This window comes from Halictus rubicundus, unplaced genomic scaffold, assembly GCF_050948215.1.
Source record: "Halictus rubicundus isolate RS-2024b unplaced genomic scaffold, iyHalRubi1_principal scaffold0077, whole genome shotgun sequence".
Classification (NCBI taxonomy): domain Eukaryota; kingdom Metazoa; phylum Arthropoda; class Insecta; order Hymenoptera; family Halictidae; genus Halictus; species Halictus rubicundus.
The window spans coordinates 391,424-406,924 of NW_027488618.1; positions in this window are offsets into that span (position 1 = coordinate 391,424).

The following is a 15,501-nucleotide window of genomic DNA, read 5'->3' on the forward strand; positions in this document are numbered from 1 at the left end:
CTATCCTCTATCCTATCCAATCCTCTGTCCTATCCTATCCTCTGTCCTATCCTATCGTGTATCCTATCCTCTATCCTATCAAATCCCCTATCCTATCCTCTATCCTATCCTATCCTCTATCCTATCCTATCCTCTATCCTATCCTATCCTCTATCCTATCCTATCCTCTATCCTCTATCCTATCCAATCCTCTGTCCTATCCTATCCTCTATCCTATCCTATCGTGTATCCTATCCTCTATCCTATCAAATCCCCTATCCTATCCTCTATCCTATCCTATCCTCTATCCTATCCTATCCTCTATCCTATCCTATCGTCTATCCTATCCTATCCTCTATCCTATCCTGTCCACTATCCTATCCTATCCTCTATCCTATCCTATCCTCTTTCCTATCCTATCCTCTATCCTATCCTATCGTCTATCCTATCCTATCCTATCCTCTATCCTATCAAATCCCCTATCCTATCAAATCCTCTATCCTATCAAATCCCCTATCATATCAAATCCTCTATCCTATCCTCTATCCTATCCTATCCTCTATCCTATCCTATCGTGTATCCTATCCTCTATACTATCAAATCCCCTATCCTATACTCTGTCCTATCCTATCCTCTATCCTATCCTATCGTCTATCCTATCCTCTATCCTATCCTATCCCCTATCCAATCCTATCCTCAATCATATCCTTATACGTATCCTATCCTATCCTGTATCCTCTACCCTATCATATCCTCTATCCTATTCTATCCTCTATCCTATCCTATCGTCTATCCTATCCTCCATCCTATCCTATCGTCTATCCTATCCTCTATCCTATCCTGTCCTCTATCCTATCCTCTCCTGTATCCTATCCTATCCTATCGTCAATCCTGTCCTATCCTCTATCCTATCCTATCCTCTATCCTATCCTTTATCCTAGCCTATCCTCTATCCTATCCAATCCAATCCCCTATCCTATCCTCTATCCAATCCTATCCTCAATCCTATCCTTTCCTGTATCCTATCCTATCCTCTATCCTCTAGCCTATCCAATCCTCTGTCCTATCCTATCCTCTATCCTATCCTATCGTGTATCCTATCCTCTATCCTATCAAATCCCCTATCCTATCCTCTATCCTATCCTATCCTCTATCCTATCCTATCCTCTATCCTATCCTATCCTCTATCCTATCCTATCCTCTATCCTATCCTATCCTCTATCCTATCCTATCGTCTATCCTATCCTCTATCCTATCCTATCCCCTATCCAATCCTATCCTCAATCCTATCCTTTCCTGTATCCTATCCTCTATCCTCTATCCTATCCTATTCTCTACCCTATCATATCCTCTATCCTATAATATCCTCTATCCTACCCTATCCTCTATCCTATCATATCCTCTATCCTACCCTATCCTCTATCCTATCCTATCCTCTATCCTATCCTTTCCTCTATCCTATCCTATCCTCTATCCTATCATATCCTCTATCCTACCCTATCCTCTATCCTATCCTATCCTCTATCCTGTCCTATCCAATCCCCTATCCTATCCTCTATCCAATCCTATCCTCAATCCTATCCTTTCCTGTATCCTATCCTATCATCTATCCTCTATCCTATCCAATCGTCTGTCCTATCCTATCCTCTATCCTATCCTATCGTGTATCCTATTCTCTATCCTATCAAATCCCCTATCCTATCCTCTGTCCTATCCTATCCTCTATCCTATCCTATCCTCTATAATATCCTATCGTCTATCCTATCCTCTATCCTATCCTATCTTCCATCCTATCCTATCCTCTATCCTATCAAATCCCCTATCCTATCAAATCCTCTATCCTATCCTATCCTCTATCCTATCCCATCTTCTATCCTATCCTATCCTCTATCCTATCAAATCCCCTATCCTATCCTCTGTCCTATCCTATCCTCTATCCTATCCTATCCTCTATCCTATCAAATCCCCTATCCTATCAAATCCCCTATCCTATCCTCTATCCTATCCTATCCTCTATCCTATCCTATCCTCTATCCTATCCTATCGTCTATCCTATCCTCTATCCTATCCTATGCTCTATCCTATCCTATCCCCTATCATATCCTATCCTCTATCCTATCCTATTCTCTATCCTATCCTATCCTCTATCCTATCCTAACCTCTATTCTATCCTATCGTCTATCCTATCCTCTATCCTATCCTATCCTCTGTCCTATCCTATCCTCTATCCTATCCTATCCTATCCTATCCTATCCTCTATCCTATCCTATCTTCTATCCTATCCTATCCTCTATCCTATCCTATCCTCTATCCTAACCTATTCTCTATCCTATCCTCTATCCTATCCTCTATCCTATCCTATCCTCTATCCTATCCTATCCTCTATCCTATCCTATCCCCTATCCTATCCTGTCGTCTATCCTATCCTCTATCCTATCCTATCCTCTATCCTATCCTATCCTCTATCCTATCCTATCGTCTATCCCATCCTCTATCCTATACTGTCGTCTATCCTAACCTCTATCCTATCCTATCCTCTATCCTATCCTATCCTCTATCCTATCCTGTCGTCTATCCTAACCTCTATCCTATCCTATCCTCTATCCTATCCTATCCTCTATCCTATCCTATCCTCTATCCTATCCCATCTTCTATCCTATCCTATCCTCTATCCTATCAAATCCCCTATCCTATCCTCTATCCTATCAAATCCCCTATCCTATCCTCTATCCTATCCTATCCTCTATCCTATCCTATCCTCTATCCTATCCTATCCTCTATCCTATCCCATCTTCTATCCTATCCTATCCTCTATCCAATCAAATCCCCTATCCTATCCTATCCTCTATCCAATCAAATCCCCTATCCTATCCTCTATCCTATCCTATCCTCTATCCTATCCTATCCCCTATCGTATCCTGTTTTCTATCCTATCCAATCCCCTATCCTATCCTCTATCCTATCCTATCGCCTAAGATATCGTATCCTCTATCCTATCCTAACTTCTATCCTATCCTATCCTCTATCTTATCATATCCTCTATCCTATAATATCCTCTATCCTATACTATCCCCTATCCAATGCTCTATCCCATCCTATCCTCTATCCTATCCTATCCTCTATCCTATCCTATCCTCTATCCTATCCTATCCTCTATCCTAACCTATTCTCTATCCTATCCTCTATCCTATCCTCTATCCTATCCTATCCTCTATCCTATCCTATCCTCTATCCTATCCTATCCTCTATCCTATCCTATCCTCTATCCTATCCTATCCTCTATCCTATCCTATCCTCTATCCTATCCTATCCTCTATCCTATCCTATCCTCTATCCTATCCTATCGTCTATCCTATCCTCTATCCTATCCTATCCTCTATCCTATCCTATCCTCTATCCTATCCTATCCTCTATCCTATCCCATCTTCTATCCTATCCTATCCTCTATCCTATCAAATCCCCTATCCTATCCTCTGTCCTACCCTATCCTCTATCCTATCCTATCCTCTATCCTATCAAATCCCCTATCCTATCCTCTATCCTCTATCCTATCCTATCCTCTATCCTATCCTATCCTCTATCCTATCCTATCCTCTATCCTAACCTATTCTCTATCCTATCCTCTATCCTATCCTCTATCCTATCCTATCCTCTATCCTATCCTATCCTCTATCCTATCCTATCCCCTATCCTATCCTGTCGTCTATCCTATCCTCTATCCTATCCTATCCTCTACCCTATCCTATCCTCTATCCTATCCTATCCTCTATCCTATCCTATCCTCTATCCTATCCTATCGTCTATCCCATCCTCTATCCTATACTGTCGTCTATCCTAACCTCTATCCTATCCTATCCTCTATCCTATCCTATCCTCTATCCTATCCTGTCGTCTATCCTAACCTCTATCCTATCCTATCCTCTATCCTATCCTATCCTCTATCCTATCCTATCCTCTATCCTATCCCATCTTCTATCCTATCCTATCCTCTATCCTATCAAATCCCCTATCCTATCCTCTGTCCTATCCTATCCTCTATCCTATCCTATCCTCTATCCTATCAAATCCCCTATCCTATCCTCTATCCTATCAAATCCCCTATCCTATCCTCTATCCTATCCTATCCTCTATCCTATCCTATCCTCTATCCTATCCTATCCTCTATCCTATCCTATCCTCTATCCTATCCTATCCTCTATCCTATCCCATCTTCTATCCTATCCTATCCTCTATCCTATCAAATCCCCTATCCTATCCTCTATCCTATCCTATCCTCTATCCTATCCTATCCCCTATCGTATCCTGTTTTCTATCCTATCCAATCCCCTATCCTATCCTCTATCCTATCCTATCGCCTAAGATATCGTATCCTCTATCCTATCCTAACTTCTATCCTATCCTATCCTCTATCTTATCATATCCTCTATCCTATAATATCCTCTATCCTATCCTATCCCCTATCCAATGCTCTATCCCATCCTATCCTCTATCCTATCCTATCCTCTATCCTATCCTCTATCCTCTATCCTATCCCATCCTCTATCCTATCCTATCCTCTATCCTATCCTATCCTCTATCCTCTATCCTATCCTATCCTCTATCCTAACCTATTCTCTATCCTATCCTCTATCCTATCCTATCCTCTATCCTATCCTATCCTCTATCCTATCCTATCCTCTATCCTGTCCTATCGTCTATCCTATCCTCTATCCTATCCTGTCGTTTATCCTATCCTCTATCCTATCGTATCCTCTATCCTATCCTATCCTCTATCCTATCCTATCCTCTATCCTATCCTATCCTCTATCCTATCCCATCTTCTATCCTATCCTATCCTCTATCCTATCTAATCCCCTATCCTATCCTCTGTCCTATCCTATCCTCTATCCTATCCTATCCTCTATCCTATCAAATCCCCTATCCTATCCTCTATCCTCTATCCTATCCTATCCTCTATCCTATCCTATCCTCTATCCTATCCTATCCTCTATCCTAACCTATTCTCTATCCTATCCTCTACCCTATCCTATATCCTATCCTATCCTCTATCCTATCCTATCCTCTATCCTATCCTATCCTCTATCCTATCCTGTCGTCTATCCTATCCTCTATCCTATCCTATCCTCTATCCTATCCTATCGTCTATCCTATCCTATCCTCTACCCTATCCTATCCTCTATCCTATCCTATCCTCTATCCTATCCTATCCTCTATCCTATCCTAAAGTCTATCCTATACTCTATCCTATCCTGTCGTCTATCCTAACCTCTATCCTATCCTATCCTCTATCCTATCCTATCCTCTATCCTATCCTATCCTCTATCCTATCCTCTCCTCTATCCTATCCTATCCTCTATCCTATCCTATCCTCTATCCTATCCTATCCTCTATCCTATCCTATCCTCTATCCTATCCTATCCTCTATCCTAACCTCTATCCTATCCTATCCTCTATCCTATCCTATCCTCTATCCTATCCTATCCTCTATCCTAACCTATTCTCTATCCTATCCTCTATCCTATCCTCTATCCTATCCTATCCTCTATCCTATCCTATCCTCTATCCTCTATCCTCTATCCTATCCTATCCTCTATCCTAACCTATTCTCTATCCTATCCTCTATCCTATCCTCTATCCTATCCTCTATCCTATCCTCTATCCTATCCTATCCTCTATCCTATCCTATCCTCTATCCTATCCTATCTTCAATCCTATCCTATCCTCTATCCTATCATATCCTCTATCCTATAATATCCTCTATCCTATCCTATCCTCTATTCTATCCTATCGTCTATCCTATCCTCTATCCTATCCTATCCTCTATCCTATCCTATCGTCTATCGTATCCTCTATCCTATCCTATCCTCTATCCTATCCTATCCTCTATCCTATCCTATCCTCTATCCTATCCTATCCTCTATCCTATCCTATCCTCTTTCCTATCCTATCCTCTATCCTATCCTATCCTCTATCCTATCCTATCCTCTATCCTATCCTATCCTCTATCCTATCCTATCCTCTATCCTATCCTATCCTCTATCCTATCCTATCCTGTATCCTATCCTATCCTCTATCCTATCCTATCCTCTATCCTATCCTATCCTCTATCCTATCCTATCCTCTATCCTATCCTGTATAATATCAAATCCCGTATCCTATCCTGTATCCTATCAAATCCCGTATCCTATCCTCTATCCTATCCTATCGTCTATCCTATCCTATCCTCTATCCTATCCTATCGTCTATCCTATCGTCTATCCTATCCTATCCTCTATCCTATCCTATCCTCTATCCTATCCTATCCTCTATCCTATCCTATCTTCTATCCTATCCTATCCTCTATCCTATCAAATCCCCTATCCTATCCTCTATCCTATCCTATCCTGTATCCTATCCAATCCTCTATCCTATCCTATCATCTATCATCAATCGTATCCTTTACTGTATCCTATCCAATCCTCTATCCTATCCTATCCTCTATCCTATCCTATCCTATCCTCTATCGTATCCTATCCTCTATCCTATCCTATCCTCTATCCTATCCTATCCTATCCTATCCTCTATCCTATCCTATCCTCTATCCTATCCTATCGTCTATCCTATCCTCTATCCTATCCTATCCTGTATCCTATCCTATCGTCTATCCTATCCTCTATCCTATCCTATCCTGTATCCTATCCTATCGTCTATCCTATCCTCTATCCTATCCTCTATCCTATCCAATCCTCTATCCTATCCTATCATCTATCCTCTAACCTATCCAATCCTCTATCCTAGCCTATCCTCTATCCTATCATATCCTCTATCCTATAACATCCTGTATCCTATCCTATCCTCTATCCAATCCTCTATCCTAACCTATCCTCCATTCTATCCTGTCCTGTATCCTATCAAATCCCCTATCCTATCCTCTGTACTATCCTATCCTCTATCCTATCCTATCGTCTATCCTATCGTCTATCCTATCCTCTATCCTATCCTATCCTCTATCCTATCCTATCCTCTATCCTATCCTATCCTCTATCCTATCCTATCCTCTATCCCATCCTATCCTCTATCCTATCCTATCCTCTATCCTATCTTATCCTCTATCCAATCCTCTATCCTATCCTCTATCCTATCCTATCTTCTGTCCTATTCTACCCTCTATCCTATCAAATCCCCTATCCTATCCTCTATCCTATCCTATCCTCTATCCTATCCTATCCTCTATCCTATCCAATCCTCTATCCTATCCTATCCTCTATTCTATCCTGTCCTGTATCCTATCAAATCCCCTATCCTATCCTCTGTACTATCCTATCCTCTATCCTATCCTATCGTCTATCCTATCGTCTATCCTATCCTCTATCCTATCCTATCCTCTATCCTATCCTATCCTCTATCCTATCCTATCCTCTATCCTATCCTATCCTCTATCCTATCCTAAAGTCTATCCTATACTCTATCCTATCCTGTCGTCTATCCTAACCTCTATCCTATCCTATCCTCTATCCTATCCTATCCTCTATCCTATCCTATCCTCTATCCTATCCTATCCTCTATCCTATCCTATCCTCTATCCTATCCTATCCTCTATCCTATCCTATCCTCTATCCTCTATCCTATCCTATCCTCTATCCTAACCTATTCTCTATCCTATCCTCTATCCTATCCTCTATCCTATCCTATCCTCTATCCTATCCTATCCTCTATCATATCCTGTCGTCTATCCTATGCTCTATCCTATCCTATCCTCTATCCTATCCTATCCTCTATCCTATCATATCCTCTATCCTATCCTATCCTCTATCCTATCCTATCCTCTATCCTCTATCCTATCCTATCCTCTATCCTAACCTATTCTCTATCCTATCCTCTATCCTATCCTCTATCCTATCCTATCCTCTATCCTATCCTATCCTCTATCCTATCCTATCCTCTATCCTATCCTATCCTCTATCCTATCCTATCGTCTATCCTATCCTCTATCCTATCCTGTCGTCTATCCTATCCTCTATCCTATCCTATCCTCTATCCTATCCTATCCTCTATCCTATCCTATCCTCTATCCTATCCTATCCTCTATCCTATCCCATCTTCTATCCTATCCTATCCTCTATCCTACCAAATCCCCTATCCTATCCTCTGTCCTACCCTATCCTCTATCCTATCCTATCCTCTATCCTATCAAATCCCCTATCCTATCCTCTATCCTCTATCCTATCCTATCCTCTATCCTATCCTATCCTCTATCCTATCCTATCCTCTATCCTATCCTATCCTCTATCCTAACCTATTCTCTATCCTATCCTCTATCCTATCCTCTATCCTATCCTATCCTTTATCCTATCCTATCCTCTATCCTATCCTATCCTCTATCCTATCCTATCCTCTATCCTATCCTGTCGTCTATCCTATCCTCTATCCTATCCTATCCTCTATCCTATCCTATCGTCTATCCTATCCTATCCTCTACCCTATCCTATCCTCTATCCTATCCTATCCTCTATCCTATCCTATCCTCTATCCTATCCTATCCTCTATCCTATCCTATCGTCTATCCTATCCTCTATCCTATCCTGTCGTCTATCCTAACCTCTATCCTATCCTATCCTCTATCCTATCCTATCCTCTATCCTATCCTATCCTCTATCCTATCCCATCTTCTATCCTCTCCTATCCTCTATCCTATCAAATCCCCTATCCTATCCTCTGTCCTATCCTATCCTCTATCCTATCCTATCCTCTATCCTATCAAATCCCCTATCCTATCAAATCCCCTATCCTATCGTCTATCCTATCAAATCCCCTATCGTATCCTCTATCCTATCCTATCCTCTATCCTATCAAATCCCCTATCCTATCCTCTATCCTATCCTATCCTCTATCCTATCATATCCTCTATCCTATAATATCCTCTATCCTATCCTTTCCTCTATCCAATCCTCTACCCTATCCTATCCTCTATCCTATCCTATCCTCTATCCTATCCTATCCTCTATCCTATCCTATCCTCTATCCTATCCTATCTTCTATCCTATCCTATCCTCTATCCTATCAAATCCCCTCTCCTATCCTCTATCCTATCCTATCCTGTATCCTATCCAATCCTCTATCCTATCCTATCATCTATCCTCTATCCTATCCTATCCTCTATCCTATCAAATCCCCTATCCTATCCTCTATCCTATAGTATCCTCTATCCTATCATATCCTCTATCCTATAATATCCTCTATCCTATCCTTTCCTCTATCCAATCCTCTACCCTATCCTATCCTCTATCCTATCCTATCCTCTATCCTATCCTATCCTCTATCCTATCCTATCCTCTATCCTATCCTATCCTCTATCCTATCCTATCTTCTATCCTATCCTATCCTCTATCCTATCAAATCCCCTCTCCTATCCTCTATCCTATCCTATCCTGTACCCTATCCAATCCTCTATCCTATCCTATCATCTATCCTCTATCCTATCCTATCCTCTATCCTGTCCTATCGTCTATCCTATCCTCTATCCTATCCTGTCGTTTATCCTATCCTCTATCCTATCGTATCCTCTATCCTATCCTATCCTCTATCCTATCCTATCCTCTATCCTATCCTATCCTCTATCCTATCCCATCTTCTATCCTATCCTATCCTCTATCCTATCTAATCCCCTATCCTATCCTCTGTCCTATCCTATCCTCTATCCTATCCTATCCTCTATCCTATCAAATCCCCTATCCTATCCTCTATCCTCTATCCTATCCTATCCTCTATCCTATCCTATCCTCTATCCTATCCTATCCTCTATCCTAACCTATTCTCTATCCTATCCTCTACCCTATCCTATATCCTATCCTATCCTCTATCCTATCCTATCCTCTATCCTATCCTATCCTCTATCCTATCCTGTCGTCTATCCTATCCTCTATCCTATCCTATCCTCTATCCTATCCTATCGTCTATCCTATCCTATCCTCTACCCTATCCTATCCTCTATCCTATCCTATCCTCTATCCTATCCTATCCTCTATCCTATCCTAAAGTCTATCCTATACTCTATCCTATCCTGTCGTCTATCCTAACCTCTATCCTATCCTATCCTCTATCCTATCCTATCCTCTATCCTATCCTATCCTCTATCCTATCCTCTCCTCTATCCTATCCTATCCTCTATCCTATCCTATCCTCTATCCTATCCTATCCTCTATCCTATCCTATCCTCTATCCTATCCTATCCTCTATCCTAACCTCTATCCTATCCTATCCTCTATCCTATCCTATCCTCTATCCTATCCTATCCTCTATCCTAACCTATTCTCTATCCTATCCTCTATCCTATCCTCTATCCTATCCTATCCTCTATCCTATCCTATCCTCTATCCTCTATCCTCTATCCTATCCTATCCTCTATCCTAACCTATTCTCTATCCTATCCTCTATCCTATCCTCTATCCTATCCTCTATCCTATCCTCTATCCTATCCTATCCTCTATCCTATCCTATCCTCTATCCTATCCTATCTTCAATCCTATCCTATCCTCTATCCTATCATATCCTCTATCCTATAATATCCTCTATCCTATCCTATCCTCTATTCTATCCTATCGTCTATCCTATCCTCTATCCTATCCTATCCTCTATCCTATCCTATCGTCTATCGTATCCTCTATCCTATCCTATCCTCTATCCTATCCTATCCTCTATCCTATCCTATCCTCTATCCTATCCTATCCTCTATCCTATCCTATCCTCTTTCCTATCCTATCCTCTATCCTATCCTATCCTCTATCCTATCCTATCCTCTATCCTATCCTATCCTCTATCCTATCCTATCCTCTATCCTATCCTATCCTCTATCCTATCCTATCCTGTATCCTATCCTATCCTCTATCCTATCCTATCCTCTATCCTATCCTATCCTCTATCCTATCCTATCCTCTATCCTATCCTGTATAATATCAAATCCCGTATCCTATCCTGTATCCTATCAAATCCCGTATCCTATCCTCTATCCTATCCTATCGTCTATCCTATCCTATCCTCTATCCTATCCTATCGTCTATCCTATCGTCTATCCTATCCTATCCTCTATCCTATCCTATCCTCTATCCTATCCTATCCTCTATCCTATCCTATCTTCTATCCTATCCTATCCTCTATCCTATCAAATCCCCTATCCTATCCTCTATACTATCCTATCCTGTATCCTATCCAATCCTCTATCCTATCCTATCATCTATCATCAATCGTATCCTTTACTGTATCCTATCCAATCCTCTATCCTATCCTATCCTCTATCCTATCCTATCCTATCCTCTATCGTATCCTATCCTCTATCCTATCCTATCCTCTATCCTATCCTATCCTATCCTATCCTCTATCCTATCCTATCCTCTATCCTATCCTATCGTCTATCCTATCCTCTATCCTATCCTATCCTGTATCCTATCCTATCGTCTATCCTATCCTCTATCCTATCCTATCCTGTATCCTATCCTATCGTCTATCCTATCCTCTATCCTATCCTCTATCCTATCCAATCCTCTATCCTATCCTATCATCTATCCTCTAACCTATCCAATCCTCTATCCTAGCCTATCCTCTATCCTATCATATCCTCTATCCTATAACATCCTGTATCCTATCCTATCCTCTATCCAATCCTCTATCCTAACCTATCCTCCATTCTATCCTGTCCTGTATCCTATCAAATCCCCTATCCTATCCTCTGTACTATCCTATCCTCTATCCTATCCTATCGTCTATCCTATCGTCTATCCTATCCTCTATCCTATCCTATCCTCTATCCTATCCTATCCTCTATCCTATCCTATCCTCTATCCTATCCTATCCTCTATCCCATCCTATCCTCTATCCTATCCTATCCTCTATCCTATCTTATCCTCTATCCAATCCTCTATCCTATCCTCTATCCTATCCTATCTTCTGTCCTATTCTACCCTCTATCCTATCAAATCCCCTATCCTATCCTCTATCCTATCCTATCCTCTATCCTATCCTATCCTCTATCCTATCCAATCCTCTATCCTATCCTATCCTCTATTCTATCCTGTCCTGTATCCTATCAAATCCCCTATCCTATCCTCTGTACTATCCTATCCTCTATCCTATCCTATCGTCTATCCTATCGTCTATCCTATCCTCTATCCTATCCTATCCTCTATCCTATCCTATCCTCTATCCTATCCTATCCTCTATCCTATCCTAAAGTCTATCCTATACTCTATCCTATCCTGTCGTCTATCCTAACCTCTATCCTATCCTATCCTCTATCCTATCCTATCCTCTATCCTATCCTATCCTCTATCCTATCCTATCCTCTATCCTATCCTATCCTCTATCCTATCCTATCCTCTATCCTATCCTATCCTCTATCCTATCCTATCCTCTATCCTCTATCCTATCCTATCCTCTATCCTAACCTATTCTCTATCCTATCCTCTATCCTATCCTCTATCCTATCCTATCCTCTATCCTATCCTATCCTCTATCATATCCTGTCGTCTATCCTATGCTCTATCCTATCCTATCCTCTATCCTATCCTATCCTCTATCCTATCATATCCTCTATCCTATCCTATCCTCTATCCTATCCTATCCTCTATCCTCTATCCTATCCTATCCTCTATCCTAACCTATTCTCTATCCTATCCTCTATCCTATCCTCTATCCTATCCTATCCTCTATCCTATCCTATCCTCTATCCTATCCTATCCTCTATCCTATCCTATCGTCTATCCTATCCTCTATCCTATCCTGTCGTCTATCCTATCCTCTATCCTATCCTATCCTCTATCCTATCCTATCCTCTATCCTATCCTATCCTCTATCCTATCCCATCTTCTATCCTATCCTATCCTCTATCCTACCAAATCCCCTATCCTATCCTCTGTCCTACCCTATCCTCTATCCTATCCTATCCTCTATCCTATCAAATCCCCTATCCTATCCTCTATCCTCTATCCTATCCTATCCTCTATCCTATCCTATCCTCTATCCTATCCTATCCTCTATCCTATCCTATCCTCTATCCTAACCTATTCTCTATCCTATCCTCTATCCTATCCTCTATCCTATCCTATCCTTTATCCTATCCTATCCTCTATCCTATCCTATCCTCTATCCTATCCTATCCTCTATCCTATCCTGTCGTCTATCCTATCCTCTATCCTATCCTATCCTCTATCCTATCCTATCGTCTATCCTATCCTATCCTCTACCCTATCCTATCCTCTATCCTATCCTATCCTCTATCCTATCCTATCCTCTATCCTATCCTATCCTCTATCCTATCCTATCGTCTATCCTATCCTCTATCCTATCCTGTCGTCTATCCTAACCTCTATCCTATCCTATCCTCTATCCTATCCTATCCTCTATCCTATCCTATCCTCTATCCTATCCCATCTTCTATCCTCTCCTATCCTCTATCCTATCAAATCCCCTATCCTATCCTCTGTCCTATCCTATCCTCTATCCTATCCTATCCTCTATCCTATCAAATCCCCTATCCTATCAAATCCCCTATCCTATCGTCTATCCTATCAAATCCCCTATCGTATCCTCTATCCTATCCTATCCTCTATCCTATCAAATCCCCTATCCTATCCTCTATCCTATCCTATCCTCTATCCTATCATATCCTCTATCCTATAATATCCTCTATCCTATCCTTTCCTCTATCCAATCCTCTACCCTATCCTATCCTCTATCCTATCCTATCCTCTATCCTATCCTATCCTCTATCCTATCCTATCCTCTATCCTATCCTATCTTCTATCCTATCCTATCCTCTATCCTATCAAATCCCCTCTCCTATCCTCTATCCTATCCTATCCTGTATCCTATCCAATCCTCTATCCTATCCTATCATCTATCCTCTATCCTATCCTATCCTCTATCCTATCAAATCCCCTATCCTATCCTCTATCCTATCCTATCCTCTATCCTATCATATCCTCTATCCTATAATATCCTCTATCCTATCCTTTCCTCTATCCAATCCTCTACCCTATCCTATCCTCTATCCTATCCTATCCTCTATCCTATCCTATCCTCTATCCTATCCTATCCTCTATCCTATCCTATCCTCTATCCTATCCTATCTTCTATCCTATCCTATCCTCTATCCTATCAAATCCCCTCTCCTATCCTCTATCCTATCCTATCCTGTACCCTATCCAATCCTCTATCCTATCCTATCATCTATCCTCTATCCTATAATATCCTCTATCCTATCCTATCCTCTATTCTATCCTATCGTCTATCCTATCCTCTATCCTATCCTATCCTCTATCCTATCCTATCGTCTATCGTATCCTCTATCCTATCCTATCCTCTATCCTATCCTATCCTCTATCCTATCCTATCCTCTATCCTATCCTATCCTCTATCCTATCCTATCCTCTTTCCTATCCTATCCTCTATCCTATCCTATCCTCTATCCTATCCTATCCTCTATCCTATCCTATCCTCTATCCTATCCTATCCTCTATCCTATCCTATCCTCTATCCTATCCTATCCTGTATCCTATCCTATCCTCTATCCTATCCTATCCTCTATCCTATCCTATCCTCTATCCTATCCTATCCTCTATCCTATCCTGTATAATATCAAATCCCGTATCCTATCCTGTATCCTATCAAATCCCGTATCCTATCCTCTATCCTATCCTATCGTCTATCCTATCGTCTATCCTATCCTATCCTCTATCCTATCCTATCCTCTATCCTATCCTATCCTCTATCCTATCCTATCTTCTATCCTATCCTATCCTCTATCCTATCAAATCCCCTATCCTATCCTCTATCCTATCCTATCCTGTATCCTATCCAATCCTCTATCCTATCCTATCATCTATCATCAATCCTATCCTTTACTGTATCCTATCCAATCCTCTATCCTATCCTATCCTCTATCCTATCCTATCCTATCCTCTATCGTATCCTATCCTCTATCCTATCCTATCCTCTATCCTATCCTATCCTATCCTATCCTCTATCCTATCCTATCCTCTATCCTATCCTATCGTCTATCCTATCCTCTATCCTATCCTATCCTGTATCCTATCCTATCGTCTATCCTATCCTCTATCCTATCCTATCCTGTATCCTATCCTATCGTCTATCCTATCCTCTATCCTATCCTCTATCCTATCCAATCCTCTATCCTATCCTATCATCTATCCTCTAACCTATCCAATCCTCTATCCTAGCCTATCCTCTATCCTATCATATCCTCTATCCTATAACATCCTGTATCCTATCCTATCCTCTATCCAATCCTCTATCCTAACCTATCCTCCATTCTATCCTGTCCTGTATCCTATCAAATCCCCTATCCTATCCTCTGTACTATCCTATCCTCTATCCTATCCTATCGTCTATCCTATCGTCTATCCTATCCTCTATCCTATCCTATCCTCTATCCTATCCTATCCTCTATCCTATTCTATCCTCTATCCTATCCTATCCTCTATCCCATCCTATCCTCTATCCTATCCTATCCTCTATCCTATCTTATCCTCT